Source organism: Phalacrocorax aristotelis, chromosome 7 (assembly GCF_949628215.1).
Source record: "Phalacrocorax aristotelis chromosome 7, bGulAri2.1, whole genome shotgun sequence".
NCBI lineage: Eukaryota > Metazoa > Chordata > Aves > Suliformes > Phalacrocoracidae > Phalacrocorax > Phalacrocorax aristotelis.
The window spans coordinates 21,208,335-21,223,014 of record NC_134282.1 but is presented as its reverse complement, the minus strand read 5'-3'; the positions used below and the strand labels follow the sequence as shown (position 1 = coordinate 21,223,014).

At 44.0% G+C, this 14,680-nt stretch overlaps 1 protein-coding gene across 4 annotated transcripts in view; it reads left to right on the top strand.

The window, feature by feature from the left end:
- The first annotated feature begins 400 nt into the window (after window positions 1–400).
- The window catches only part of ACSL3 (acyl-CoA synthetase long chain family member 3), a 54,205-nt gene continuing 39,925 nt past the window's right edge, over window positions 401–14,680 (top strand). For 2 of the 4 annotated variants that reach the window (XR_012661544.1, XM_075099229.1), the window contains exon 1: window positions 415–554. The gene's annotated coding sequence lies outside the window, so the exon portion shown is untranslated. Of the gene's footprint in view, window positions 555–14,680 lie in introns of all 4 variants that reach the window. The other 2 variants (XM_075099228.1, XM_075099230.1) reach the window with 2 other exon arrangements.

Sequence of the window (14,680 nt, the reverse complement as noted above, 5' to 3'; positions counted from 1 at the left end):
TGGTGGACTAGAGGTAATTAACAGGCGTTTTAATAGAGATGAAAGATTTGGGGAGGAGGAGGCCGGGTAATTTCTAGCTGCGGCGACGGCAGTAGACTCCGCCCAGCGCCCGCCGTCCCCAGCCCCGCTGACCCCCGAAACCGCCCCTGGCCTCAGGGCGGCGGGGAGCGGCGCGGCGGCCGCGCACGCGCAGCGGGGCTGGGGCACGGAGCGGTGCCGCGGGTAACGCAGGCCGGCCCGGGGGGCGGGGCCCGCCTCTCGCCCCGCCCCTCGCCGCCGGTGACCCGTAGTAACCCCGGTCGGGGTCCTCCCCCCTCCCTCCCCCGATTCCCCGGGAGCCCGGCCCCGCGCGCCACCCGGCCCCAGCCAACCAGGAGGCGCCGTGGCGCATACGGAATGAGGGCGCCCGGCGGCGGCGGGCTGCGGGGCCGCCGCTGAGCCGAACCACTGGCGCGGGGAGGCCGGGCTGGGGGCGCGTACTCGGGCCGCGGCGGGCGGAGGCGGCCGGCAGCGTGCGAGGCGCTGGCGGCGGGCGTTCTCTGGGCCGGGGCCCGGTGAGTGCGGGGACTGCGGGGCTGGAGGCCGGGAGCGCGGGGGTGGTTGCGCGGCCCTGCGCCGCCGGGAGCGCGCCAGGGCCCGTTGTTGTGTGGCACCACCGGAACGGGCCTCCCGGGGCCGCAGCCCGGGGCGGCCCCCGGCGGTGCTGAAGCAGAGGAGGGCAGCGAGAGCCGCCCTGGGCCCGGTTCGCGGTGAGGGGCGGCCCGGCGGGTCCCGCCGCGGCGGCCGGCCGGCCTCACTGCCGCTGTGAGGCGATTGACGCCTCGCAGGGCGCCGGGGCGCGCGGGAGCGGCAAGCCGGCTGACAGGGGAATAATAGACAATAATAGGCGCTTTTTTCCTTCTGCTTTTCTTTGTGTTTCGACTCTTACGTGCCACGAGGAGGTGGAGAAAGCACGCCGTGAATCACCGAGCCGGCCGGGGCCGGGGGCTGCCCGCCCGGCCGGTAGCCGCCCGCCCTGCGGGGCCGGGGGCGCCGCCTCCCCACGCCGCGACCCCCCGGCCCGGGGGTTGGCGCCCAAAGTGCGTTTGCGCGTCGTCTTCGGCCTCGACGTGCAGCGTGTGGTGTGTGAGTGCGGGTAACGTGAAGGCAGTGCGGCTGAAGGAGGTGCCGATCCCAATTTCCAGTGATGTTTTACTCTTCTCGCCCTGGTGCTGGGGGTTGGCGCCAGGTTTAGCGCTGAGGCACGTCCCCTTCTCGGACTTGCTGGGGAAAGATAGCAGAGGAACATGTATGGGGGAGATTACTTCAGATAGTTCCGTAAACAGCATGAGGCTCAGTTTGTTGGACCCATACAAAATCATTGGGAAGTAAGCAAACGGTAACCTTCAGAAAAATTAAAACGGTGACTTGAATAAAAATAGTTGTGAAGTAGTTTGTGAGCACTGCTAGATTTTTTTTTTAACTTGTTTTGTGGAGGTTATTTCTTCAGCATGTAACAATTATGTACAACAGCCGGTATATAATTTTTCTAAATGAGAAGTACTGTATTTTGTTTAGAAGTACCAGATTTTAGACTTGGCTTTTTTTTGGCCTATGAAGTGGATTTGTGACCTAAATGTGAAATTCCTGTGTTTAGATAGCCTCGCTCTCTAACTTCAAAAGTGCTGTGATCCATACAAAACTTATGAAAAAGAGCAAAACCAATGATAAATCATTTTGAGTGCTTTTAAAAGTCTGGTAAGGGCAAGGGCACCCATTTTTACTCAAAATATTTTAGAATATTATATAAGTCTTATGGAATATTTGAGTTGAGAGGAAGTTTTTTTAACTATGTTATTCTAAGCATCATGTAAAGAAAAAGCACAGCATGAAATGGAAAACGCTTAATGGGATTTTTGTCTGGTTATGTTCTGCTCTAGAAAGTGTTTCTCCAGAGTGGACTCAGCATCTCATGAGGGAAACAGAAACATTCATTGTGGCATATGACCTTGACTCCCCACCCCCCACCCAACCCCCCCGGGGTAAAAAGTAAAAGTCAGAAGTGGTAGATGTGTTATCAGGCCTTAATTATGTCCTAAGACAAAGGTAATCATCTGTGTGTACTCATAAGACTTTATACTCATAGCTGTCTGCACCACTGAGAGAGCAAGCGCATCTGATTGTATTTGCCTGTGCTGTGTGCCTTGAAAAATTAAGGAAAAACACTGTTAAGCCTGGTGATTCCTCCTTGTCCTGTGGATTTATGCTTCAGGAATGGCTTAAGCTAAATGTTGTGACTGAAAGACTTTATTTTCTTGTAGTTTGGTGTGCTTGTTATTGTTAGTCCCTAGAAACAGGAGGTAGGTCCAAATTTCATGCTTTGTGTGTTAAGTTTGTCAGTCAGCCATCAAAACAGGAGTGAATCTGATGGATCTGCTGATACATGTGGTGGTCAAGGCTTCTGAAACACATAACATGTTCATCCTGTGGTGTGGATCCAGTCCCTATTAGCTGCTCAGGAAAGCAAGCTTCTTACTAGTGGAAGCAGAATCCCTTCTAGAGAAGAAAACTTACTGAATTTATTCTAAAATAGTCTGTTTGATCCTCAATAAGCTGTCACTTGGTTCTGAAAGTTGAGCCATCTCCAAGTGTCCCATTCCACTCAAAGTAATCGTGAGGATAATATATCTCAGCCTCAGTATATTTCACAGTTGCTTATCTCTTGGTGTACTGTGTTGTTTTGAGAGAGATCTGGCTTAGAGCTGTGGGCAAGGGTAGGCTGGCCGTACCTGTGCATCTGGAGTGGGCTGGGGCTTTGACACAAGCACTCTTCATGTCCTGAAGCAAGGTGTCAGGACTGTGGTGTGTTGAATCTGGTTCTGCTTTTCAGAAGTGTTGATGTAGTTCCTGCCTTCCCCATTTCTCCTCTCTTGCTTGGAGGATCCTGATTCATAAGACCACTGAGTAGAGCACATTGGGCTGAGTATGTTGGTATGTGCAACTTTTCAATTTATGACACTCTTATAAAACCATAATGCCTATGAGAAATAATTTCTCAAGTCAAGAGATCTGGCTCAGCTTGAAGCCTGAGAAAACCGGAATGGTATTTATTGGAAAACTGATAATCTTTGAGGAACTAGAGGAGATGTCTTCATGCTTGACTTAAAGCATGGTGTGCTTTTGCTGAACTGGTGAGCATTTAAGCCATTGATTCCCCCAGCTGACATTTAGTGCTGACGTAGGGCTTTTATTCCTCCTTTCTGTAGACTGGTGAATGGTTTGAGCCACAATCATACTAAAGACAAAATTTTTATCAGTGACTTGTCAAGACACCTGGAACAAAGCAGCGCACATGGCTCAGGACAAAATTCGAGAGAACTATGGATAAGGCATTCTTGTTCAAGGAGATCAGCTATAGAATAAGTTTCCAGAAGGTAGCAGGACGAACTGAATCCTGAATTGTTTACAAATCTATAAATTTTCTTTAAAAATATATGTTCCAGTGGAAGAGTAACTAAACTAAAACCCGTCCTGACAAACAAGATGTTACTTACTGTCACAGTGACAAAACCAAAGGAATAATGCAGTCTGATGCTGCAATGTTACCAGACTTTAAAGATTAAGTTCAGGTGGCCTGAATTCCACTCAAGTGCCTTTTTTCAGTCAATGGAGAAATCTAGGTGGTTTTGGTGAGCAATTCAGAGAATTTACATAAGATGCTGAATGGGGAGCTGCCTGAAAGCCAGCTAATAAGAAATAGGAGGGAGTAGGATTTATGTGGAATTCAGGCCATCTGAATATGGCCCTAAGATGCGACTTAGTAGTACTAAGTAAGGTGTATTAACACTAAGAAGACTTGGCTTCAGTTTCTATCCGTTTCATCTGCTGCTGATTACTAAGCAAATTTACCATTTAAACAGGCATGTAAGGGTGGGGGCTTCCTGGCTTTGTTTCCTGGCAAGAGTAACCCCTTGCACTAGTACAGCCTGGGGCCAGCCTGGCTGGGGAACTGCTGGGAAGGCCCCCGGGGTCATGGTGGACAGCAAGCCAAGCTCAAGGCAGCCGTGTGCCCTGTATTAACAGGAGCACAGCCAGTAGGTCAGGTGAAACGATCATCCCCTTCCACTCAGTGCTCGTTAGGCCATATCCAGAATACAGCATCCATTTGAACTGCCCCCCAGGACAAGGGAAATTTTGATAAACTGGGGTGAGTTCAGTGGAGAGCTACCAATATTGTCTTGAGGTGTGAGCTTTTGCCTTGTGAGTCGAGGCAGAGGAACTGTGCCTGTTGTTGAGCCTGGAGAAGAGAAGCTTTAGGGGGCCCTTCCAGCACCTGTGGGGAGGATCTCAAGAGAGTGAAGCTGGTTCTCCACAGTGGTGCGCAGGTGGAGGGCAACAGACAGCAGGCATGAATTGAAGCCAGAGGGATCTGTGTCTATAAGGCATTCTTCACGGTGAGGTCAATGAGGCAGTGGGAGGTGCTGCCTGGAGAGGTTGTGCAGTCTCTTTCCATGGAGATTTTCAAAATCCAACTAGAAAAAGCCCTGAGAAAGCAGGTGTGCTTTCATGGGTGACCCTGCTTTGCTTTGAGCTGGAGGTTGAACCAGAGTTCCCCTGAGGTCCTCTCCCACCTGAATTATCCCATGGCCCTATGTAGTTTCTGCCCGTGGAGCAGTTGGCAGTGGAAGTTTCTGAGCCAGCTTATTTAGGACTGCATGTGGTCTGGCAGTGCAGGTTTACTCATCATACGTGGAGGAATACAGCAAGCACTCAAGCCAATCTTAAGCAGCTCTCAAATGGCAGGACTTTTTAGCTGCATAATTAAACAAATAATTGGAAGAACTTCTCTTCATCCTGAGATCCTGCTCTACATCAGGGTTTGCCATGTAGTAAGGCCTGAAGGGCTCTTGAGAGTTTCAGTACTGCTTTGAGATACAGTTTGGGATCTAACTGCTTTGAGGGTGTTAAAGAAAATCACCTGGACAAGGTCATATCCTAATCACACCCCCTGAATGGCTATTAGTAAATCCAGGACTGCAGAGAGGAAAAAGGTGCAGCTGTCTGAAGAAAGCTCAAATCTTACTCTGTATTATCTTCTAAGTCAATTAGAGAAAAGTTCAAAATGGAAAATGGTTTTAGAAGCAGCCTGTTTCAAAACTTGCAACAGTCTTTACTGGTCTTGGAGAAGGAGTTACTCACACATGTGTCCTCTTGTTCCTTAAGTGAGCCTGCAGCTCACGGGAAGTTAAGGTGCTGACTTAGTGTCTGCAATCCTGAAGGAGGAGGTGGTGGCTGCTGTTTGTCAACACATGTGCATTGGGAAGTCATGTTTCCCTCGGTATTCATGAGTCTTGTTAATTATGAAGATGTGCTAGTTAATTACAATATCTAAAATGGGACAACCAGGCTTCTCAGTTTTATGAGTTTCCTGAAAAGCAGGGAAGATAGGATTATTGAAAGCTACTGACTTAGAGTTTCACTGTTCATAGTGGAGAACACCAATAACAAACTGCAAGCCTTTTTCCCATGTCACTTAAAAATTGGAAACCTAGTGCTTTGGGTTTTTTTAGGTACTGTGTAAATATTATCCTTACCCTGAATGCTTTTATCTACTAGAAGAAACCAGTATGAGACCTGGGAGGGGGAAATAGATAATAAAGATTAGAAGTGACTTGCTGAAGATTAAGCAGCCAAATAGCACTAGTACTGCACTGCCAGATCCAGTTCCCCATCTATTTGCTGTATTACGTTACTGTCCGTGTAGAACACTCTCTCCTCTTGTAATAAACTCTAAAGAATACTGTGAACTGAAAACTACATAAAAACAGTTTTTCTGCAGCTTTAGAGAAAAGGCTTTTCTGCCTTTCCCTCACAGCTGTCTGGGACAGGGTATAGAACGTGCCTCATCTTGTTCTGGTTGACTACTGAGACATGCAAGAAACCTTGACAATCCGCAGGAAGGTTTTGCATGGGTCCTTTGCTTCTTGACCAGAAGACTTCAGAGTCATTACTCCAGTATCATACATTAGTGTGCATGATGGCATAAGGTTTGTTGGATCGGACATACAGTATGACTTCTACCAACCAAAGTTTTAAGATGGTATCTGAATATAGTCTGTGAAACAACGGAGCATGGTCTGCGGTTGTTTCACCAAATCATTATTAAAATTAAAACTTATGGTCTCATTCTGTGAGAACCTATGAAAAATGTGGGAAGTGGAGCATCTCTGGTTACTTTTTAAAATGTAGAAGTGTGTGCGTAACTTAGGTTTGGTAAAGAGGATGTCTGTAGTCTGTGTTTTAACTATGTGAGTATGGAGAAAGGCAGAAGGGAGCAGAAGCAGGAGGTGATGACTTTGCAGGAGGGTTTAAGTGATTATGTAGAGAAATGCATCTGCTTTTTTTTGTCTGCAGATTTTGTAAGGATTTATATTGTTTGGTGAGTGCTGGAGAAGAGAGAGGTAAAGCACAGGCATAGGAGGGAGACAGTGGTCCCAGTCTCAGGCAGGAAACTTGATTGTCTGTCTGGCAAAATGTGGGTTCAGCCTGTTCCGCAGCAGTAGGTCCACAAACTATTTGGGAAGATCTGTTGACAAGGCTTGTCAGTCATTTATAGCTGCAATTTAATTGTTCTGAGGGATTATTGCTACATTCTTGTTCTGGAGAAACTGTGAATAGAGAAAAGGTTCTCCTAATGGACAGCTTTGAGATACGTAGAAAATATTTTCCAGGTCTGTAGTGCTGATAACTGTGTAGATTTTATATCCCCACCCCCTTGGGAGGGAAGATGCTTATGGAGATCTTTATCTAGTTCTCTTACATTCTGCACAAATAGCTTAACCTGATAACATCCAGTACCTTCACGAACAAGGTACAAAGCCACTTCCCAGTCAAGCGTAGCAGGGCTCTGAGCTAGTGTGTAGTGTCCTAGCCACAAAACCAGGGCTGTTAGTGGGTGTTGGAAGGTGGTGTGAGAGGTTTTGATCAGGAACACAACTAAAATAGACATTCGTAAAGAAACTTGTGACCACTTTTGTTTTAGAAAAATCTGTCATTTACCAATAAAATAAGTTTTATTAAAAAAAAAATATTCTGGCCACATCCTGTGTTATGCATTCACGTATGCAGTTGTGGCCGGGTCCAGGGTGTAAAAGAATGGAGAGATCTGTTAGCCTGACTTTTTTTTATGCATCTGTAGATGTATATACATCTAAGATAAGAGTCTAAGAGTACAGTGGTTGAAATTTTATATATTTTAATTATATCATTAGCTTAATCTGTCATGATTCAGGGATTTTTTTTAAAAAATGCAAGATGTAGTTCTTTTGTTTTTTTGAAATGTTAGTGGCTTATGAAACATAACATTTTATTTATTATTCTTGTAGAAATATTTAATGGTTTGTTCTGGACTTCCAACTTGTCAATGTGTGTTAATTTAATCAGACCATCTGTGTAACACAGGCAAAATAATTTTGCCTGAGAATATTCACCAAATTCCTGCAAATGCTGTTGGTACTATGGCACCTTTCTTTTTAAAAAAGCTCAATGTTCTTGTTTTAAAACAACTTAGCAGTGAAGGCTCTACCCAGCCAGGTGCTTCAATAATTTGGTCATGTTTACGTAAGCAGAGTCTAAGGGTGTGGTTGTTTTCCCTGAACAGAAAAACATTATTCCCTTCTGCCAAAAGCTCCATATGCCTACATAGTATTTGTATACTGATTCTGAACTACTGACTTGAATTATCTCCTGTGAGAACTTAGTTCCCTCCTCACCTTCAGCTCCTCCAGCCGGTATCTGTGGGCACTGGATGTTGTCCTCTGATTTTCAACACCTGTGTTTAAGTTTTATTTTTAAGGGTGACGCATGAGGACTTGGAGCTGAGAACCATGCTGCTTTAATACCATAGAATAAAATGACCTCTAATTTAATGAGGCCTTGTTTTGCATTTGTTTCATGTTATGCAGTTGTTGGGATGTTCATAACTGATTCTGCTTTGCTTTGCTTACAAAAAAGAGAGAAAAGGATATTTGTTCCAATGTGGTGGAGGTGAGAAGTTGTCCTGGTACTCTGTTACTTCTAACCTTAGAAAATAGGGTGATAACTCAAATGAGGAGGATAGGTATCCTTATGCTGTACTTAAATAAATTCCAGTGCTGGATTTTGAATAAAAGAGTCATTTCCCCAGGCAGTATAGATCTAAAACCTAGATAAAGTAGCTCTTTAGGAAAACACTGAATTTGAAATATTTTCTTTTTCCTTTGCTATTTCTTTCTTTTGTAATATTGCATCCCCTACTGTCACTACAATTTCACATCAGCCAAGAGAAATAAAAACCTCATAAAGTGGTTTGCAGTAAAACAGCCTGCTAGTCTTTCAGTAACTTAAGCTTTTGTGTGATTCCCCATGGGTCACCCCTTACTTTTGAGTGCAAAGAAAGTGCTGACTGCCCATAAACACACGGGGGAATGAGGTTGAAGCAGTAGGAGCTGAAACCTGCTCCTGTGGTAGCCTTCCCTGGACTTCATAGAAGTGCTTAGTTCATGAACCATTTTGGCCAGCTTTGATGTTGCAGAGAGCAGGACTGCATCTGTGACAAAAGCATAAAAGTTCTGAAGTAAGTGGCTTCCAGATGACGTTCCTTTTAGCAACTTGGTGTTTATAGTGTCATGCTTATATCTATAGGAAACATTTAAGTCTGATTTCCACTGATTGGCTGTGTGTGCAGCATTTCTAGTGTCTTAAAAATCACAGTTTGGTTTAGTTTGAGCCTTTTTGAAATCTGGAGTTAAATAAGCCAAGTAATTTTTTAGCATTAGGTTCTAAAAAATACTAGGAGACAGGCAGCTTCTGTGCATTGCAGTACAGTTGGGGTATATGTTCAAATATAAGTAATCTTAAAGTATTTCTGTTAAAACAGCTTAGGAGTCAAGGGTAATCATCTGTAAACCTGTTTGTTTAGGAGGTGGAATTTCACAGATACTAAAGTAAGCAATCTAAGAAACTGAAGGTTATGTTTTTGAGAACAGATTTGTAACTTGTGGCAGGGGTACGATTACTAACAGTGTACTTGAAAATTAAATATTCACAGAACTTTGAGTAAATTTCACTTCTCCCTTTCTCTTTGTGCTCAGGAAAAGCTCCACAAGTTATTTTCTGTATTTATATATTTGCTAGAGTGAAGTACTGCATTCGAGATGTCTCGCTTAGTCCTTGTGGAGAGGTTCACTTCATGAGGTATGAAACACCCAGTGAGTCTTGTGCTAATGTTGGCTTGAGGCAACACATCCTGGGACTGTGATTTGTATAAACTGGGTTCCTGTTGCTTTTCTGCTGTGTGGCTTGGGGGAGATCTCATTATATTGAGTGTGAATGTTACAAAATGCAGTCTGAAGCATGCAGGTGGGCTTGGGAACAGTGGTCTTTCCCTGAAAAGGTACTGGTCCCCTCTGAGGGACTTGTGGCTTCCATGGCTGGCCAGAGGAGAGTGATTACTCCTGTCGTGGAGATGCAGTCACCACGGCGGAAAGTGGTGGGGGGAGGAAAGCAGGTGTTCCTGTGGGAACTTCTTAAATAAATTTTTTTGGTAGTAAATCCCTGTAGATGACTGGACACGATGTTGAAAAACCAAACCAAACACACCAAAACCCAAGGAATTGGAACCTGAAAATGTATTTATCCTTCAAAAGAAAAAGTGAATTGAAAATTTCAACAGCTCAGCCTTTCAAATTAAGTGGTGAAACATCACACTCTATCACTTCGATAGCTTGATTGTGCTGTGGATGTCGTTATTCCTTTGAAATGTATTGTAAAATTCCTCTGGAAAGTATTGTTCATCAACCTGATGATTTTCTTGTGAGGAACTTCTGTAAAGACTTGGAATAAATCCTCTACTTTTTCTTCTGAAGCCCATATAATATTGTTCTCAGATTTGCTTTGTTGCTTGAATATATTCATCTGCTGCTTGTTCTTTAAAAAGGTTCTGTCTTAAGGTTTTTCCTCACAAAAGCAAGTCAAAGAAGAAGAAATGTTACAGAAAGAAGGCAAAGACAATATAAATGCAAGGGCTTACCAGGTTTTGGAGCTGTCTACCTGGTACTTTTAAAAAAAATGAATATAGGATAATGGGTAATAATTTTTACTGTCACATTGCATGGACTCTAATTCATCTAAAAGTAAATGAGAACATTTTTATGCATGTGTAGCTTCTGCTAGAGAAAAAACCAGAAGCACCTTTACTGCTAAAAATCTCTGGTATCATTATGTTAGATTTTTATTCTGATCTGATGAATAACGACTAGAATACAGCACACAACCAGACTGAATATACGGCAACAGAACATCTATTTCTGTTTTCATTTTTAAGAAACAAATGAGACCCGTTTACTCCATAGCATTTCAGAATTCTCAGAAATTAGAGAACTGATCTAAGGCTGTATTTTTGTAGTAGAAAATACCATATCAAACCATTGTGGTCGGTCCCTTCCATTCAAGTGGAAAGCAGAGTCTGCCTCCCAGTGGAAGTGCTTAGGAGGATTGTCTTAAACCATTGGAAAATTATTGTAGGAATTCGGGCAGTGATAAACTGCCAGTGATAAGTACTGGGCTGTTACTCCAGTTCTCTGGTAGCCAAAGGTTGGGGGGAATGATGAAGCTTGTGGTTTATTTTTATGCAGACATTTTTCATGCTGTGTGTGCAGTGGTATTGGTGTTCTTATTTAAGTGCTCTTCCATGTTTAATTTCTATTTGTGGTTTAAAAATCTAACCATATGCTTGGGAAATTGGTTTTGTCTCACTTTGACAGCTAATTTGCAGATACCAAAGTTACTGTGAGGTCTTCTTCAGTAGTAAGGTACTTTATCCATTAATTTCTCTGTTTCTCTGACACAAACGTGAAAACATTCAAATTATTTCAGCATTAAATACATCTCTTAAATGCTCTAATAACTGCTTATGAGAGGGAATGGAAACAATGTATTGCCAATATCTGATGAATCAAAGTGCCTGAACTGGGTAAGACACTTGTTTGCCATGATGCAGTATTATGTAGTGGGAAGGAGACAAAGATGTAGCAGCACGGGATTGTGTTCCTGGCATAGCCATTACTTTGTTGAATGACTTTCAAGAAATGCTTTTATCGCACTGTTTTCTTCTCTGTATTAGTAGTAACAGTGATGTTAACCTCTGCTTTGTTACTCTTATTAATAGAAGATGTATTTGTCCATTAAATATTTAATCTGTCTTGTTTAAAGTAAAAAAATAACTTATTTAAAGAAAATAAGTTCTAAAATGCTTTGAATAGGAAAATTTCCAGGATGCAGAATTACAATGGGGTTTGCATTTACAGCTGATTTTAGTATCTCAGAAGGGTAATTGTGTCGTATGTAATGGTAGTGTTAGGAGTGCCTGTTTAAGTGTTGCTCTTGAATTAGTGCTGAACCCATTATGGTTTAGTTTTACTTTTCACCTGTAACAAGGGTTTAAACTTCAGTTTGTAGCCCATGCGGTCAGACTGTCCATTGAAAGTCCCATAGTTTGTTTTTTTTTAAATAAAGTTTTTGTCTACTTTGTCACTTTAGCTGTCAGGTCCTCATGAATATCACTGTTGGTTGTTGCATTAGAAAGCAGAGGACAGATTTAGGAACCGGAGCCCCTCCCTCACCTGCAGCATGCAGTGTTACTTCATATAAGTGGGGCATGGAAATACCTATGAGAGATTGATGGCAAATGGGCACTTTTAACACCCACTTACCATTTATCTTTCTAGAAACAACTGGATATACAAAGGATCCATTTAAGAGAAAGCCAGGTCTTTGCCCTCAAGAAATGGCAACTGCTTCTATCTAATTTAGTTCTGTGCTATCACATTTGTCTCCCTGGTGTCTGCCACTACTAGGTGTGATTCTGCCCCACCCCTGCCATCTCCCCACTTGGTGTAAATGGGCCTACTAAAAGGAAAAGAAAATGTTAATGTTTTGCAAACTTCTCTAGATAGTAAAACTACTTCATTTTTCTCAAGATTTAGTTAATATAGTAGAAAGTCTGTCCTTAAGACGAGGGACTTCTTTGGTTCATGTTACCTTTATAGTATCTTACTGTCTAACAAGTACATAGTATGTTTATCCTAATAATATGCCTTCTGGCTGCCTCCTAAGGAAACAGGAGTATCATTTTACAAATGTAGCGTTGAGATGTGAAGGACATAAACTAAACCCCTTTGTTTTTATAGGAATGTTCAATAGCCTACATCCAAAGTTTCAAGGTACTTACTTAGACTGTAGCACTTGAAACTACCAAGGGTGAGCTCCAAAAAAAGTAAGTAGTGATGTAACCAGGGTGATGGAATTAACCAACCATGGATGTTGCTATACTCCTTGTACAGCCCAATCCAACTGGACGTTAAGTCTGGGGACATGGAGTATACAAATCAGTGTATTTTGATTTGTATTTTAGTCTCTAGGTAATCATTAATGTGAACAAAACAACAGACAATGTGTTTCTGTCAGAAGAGGATGACAAAATGTGGTTTTGTGTAGTGGACTGAGAACTGGCCAGGACCGCCAAGATAAAGAACCAAGTAGGTGAAAGATAATTCTGGCAGGGGGAGATCATGACGACTGACACATGGACCACTGAACCAAGTAATACCACCTACTCAAAAGAGAACAATGGGAGGGGACAACTGAGTCTATGCAATGATTAACATGTGAAGCAAGCAAGTTTGTGCCAATCACCAAAGAGAATAATATTGAATATGTATGGATAAAATGAGCATATATTTGGTCTATATAAATCACATGGGAAAGGTGTGTAAGGTATGCACGTTAGGTGGAGTGATCCCCTGTGCATCTGGCACCATGAATAAAGAATGCCTGCCTTTTAACACTACATTGGTGTTATGAGGTTTATTCCCAGTTTCGGTGACAGTGAGACCATTAGTTGTGGGAGCAGAAGGGTAATCCTCTAGACCACAGCTCTTCTCTGATCCAGGCTTCTTCCCTCTCTTCTTCCATCTGTGTGTTCTGTCTTTGCGGTGGCATTAACGCCTGTCTCTTCATGGTTACTCAGTTTGAGATGGCAGAAGAATAACTTCTTTTGTAGTGCTAATTTTCTGTTGATCTAGGTGCCTGCAATGACTCACCCTAGGCTCAAGTAAGCATCAAAGTTGATACAAAGGAAAATCTGCCCTTCTGCCCTGAGAAGCAGAGAGTTCAAACTGGATCAGCAAGCTAATCTGACTCATTCCTAGCCACACAGGCACTCGTGTGCTGGTACAGTGGAGGGAAAGAGCTGGAGTGTTTTGGGGATGAACAGTGTGTTTTTATTAGCAGACCAGCGTTAAATCTGCTTGGGCCAAACAGAGAAACCATACCCTCAGGCCATGCACTTCATGTGCAACCTTGGCTGCCCCAGGGGGTCTGTTAAACACTTACCTTGGAAAATGGGTTCTTCCAGGTCATGATGTGTCTTTCCTGTGGGCTGTGTGTCCCCTTGTGTACTTTTCAGAAACACACTTGTGCGTGGAAGCACCTGAGTTGCTGTCAGGACTGGGGTTCAGTTGTGGATTTGCTTGTGTTGAAGTCTCCTGCGGGGTGAGTTGTGTGAGCAGGAGTGCTTTAGGTGTCTCTGGGAATCCACCTGCGTGCGTTTGTGGTCCTCAGCAGAGTAACTGGAAGCATTTAAAGAGACTGAGTGTTCACCCAGGGTTGTGTGAGAGGTGGGTCACAGCTGGTTGTGTGACCCATGTTGTAGCTGAGATGGGTCCATGATGATCTGAGCAAGGTTGTTCAAAAGTACGCTGGATGTGCATATGGAGAGTAGTTACTCTCCCCACGTCCAGAAAACCTGTGTCCTTTTGAGAGAAAAGCCATAATCAAGAGTAATGTTGGTCTCCCTCTTTCTGTGCAAGCTAGTAACAGTTCATAACATGTGTAAGTGGCAAGGAGGGCAAAGTCCAAGGGGAGACAGATACCTCTTGTTCAGGACTTGGGAGTGAGAAATCAAGGACTGGAGATGATGTAGGAATCAGGTTTGTACTGGGTCTGCCTGCTTGAAAACATTTTATGAAAACCTCTAGCTGAGTGTATGTCAGACTGTACAGCCAGGCAGTCCTGTTCTCCTAGATATTTCTTTAGCAAAGGCTTTTTCATAACCGTAATAAGCCTTGCATTGTCAGGTATTGCTGTTGAGGAACTGCTAGGTTTGTTTCCAGTGGGTATAGGTAACCGAAGGGTTGGTGCATGGAGTATTTTTTTCCTCCCTGTTGTGAGCAGCTGTCCTTTTGGACAGAACTGCGGATGTGTTCCTTACTTCAGTCAATAGAGGCAGTCCAGTTTGGAACAGGGTTTCAGGTCTGCTGGTGGACAGCTTTGTGGATGTTTGAGGCATGTGGAAGGTCGCCTTTGCTCTAGAAGTGATGCTGAGACCCAGGTACCAGCCTGGGGAAGGGTGGCAGGGAGGGGTGGAAAGGCTGGAAGATAAGCAGGCAGGGGACAAGGACAGTGCTTGTGCTTGTATGGAAACCACTGGGCTTGTGGGAGAGAGGGTCACCAGGATGGCTGGGAGGGAGCTGGGCCCTGGGGAGCAGCACAGGTCTTGTGAGCAGTCTCAAGGCAGTGGCTCTCTGGGAATGTGGGAGGTGATGGGGTTGGGAGAGGCTTGCTGCAGGAAGCAGCGGGGGGTGGGGTGAGCTGGGGAGCTGAG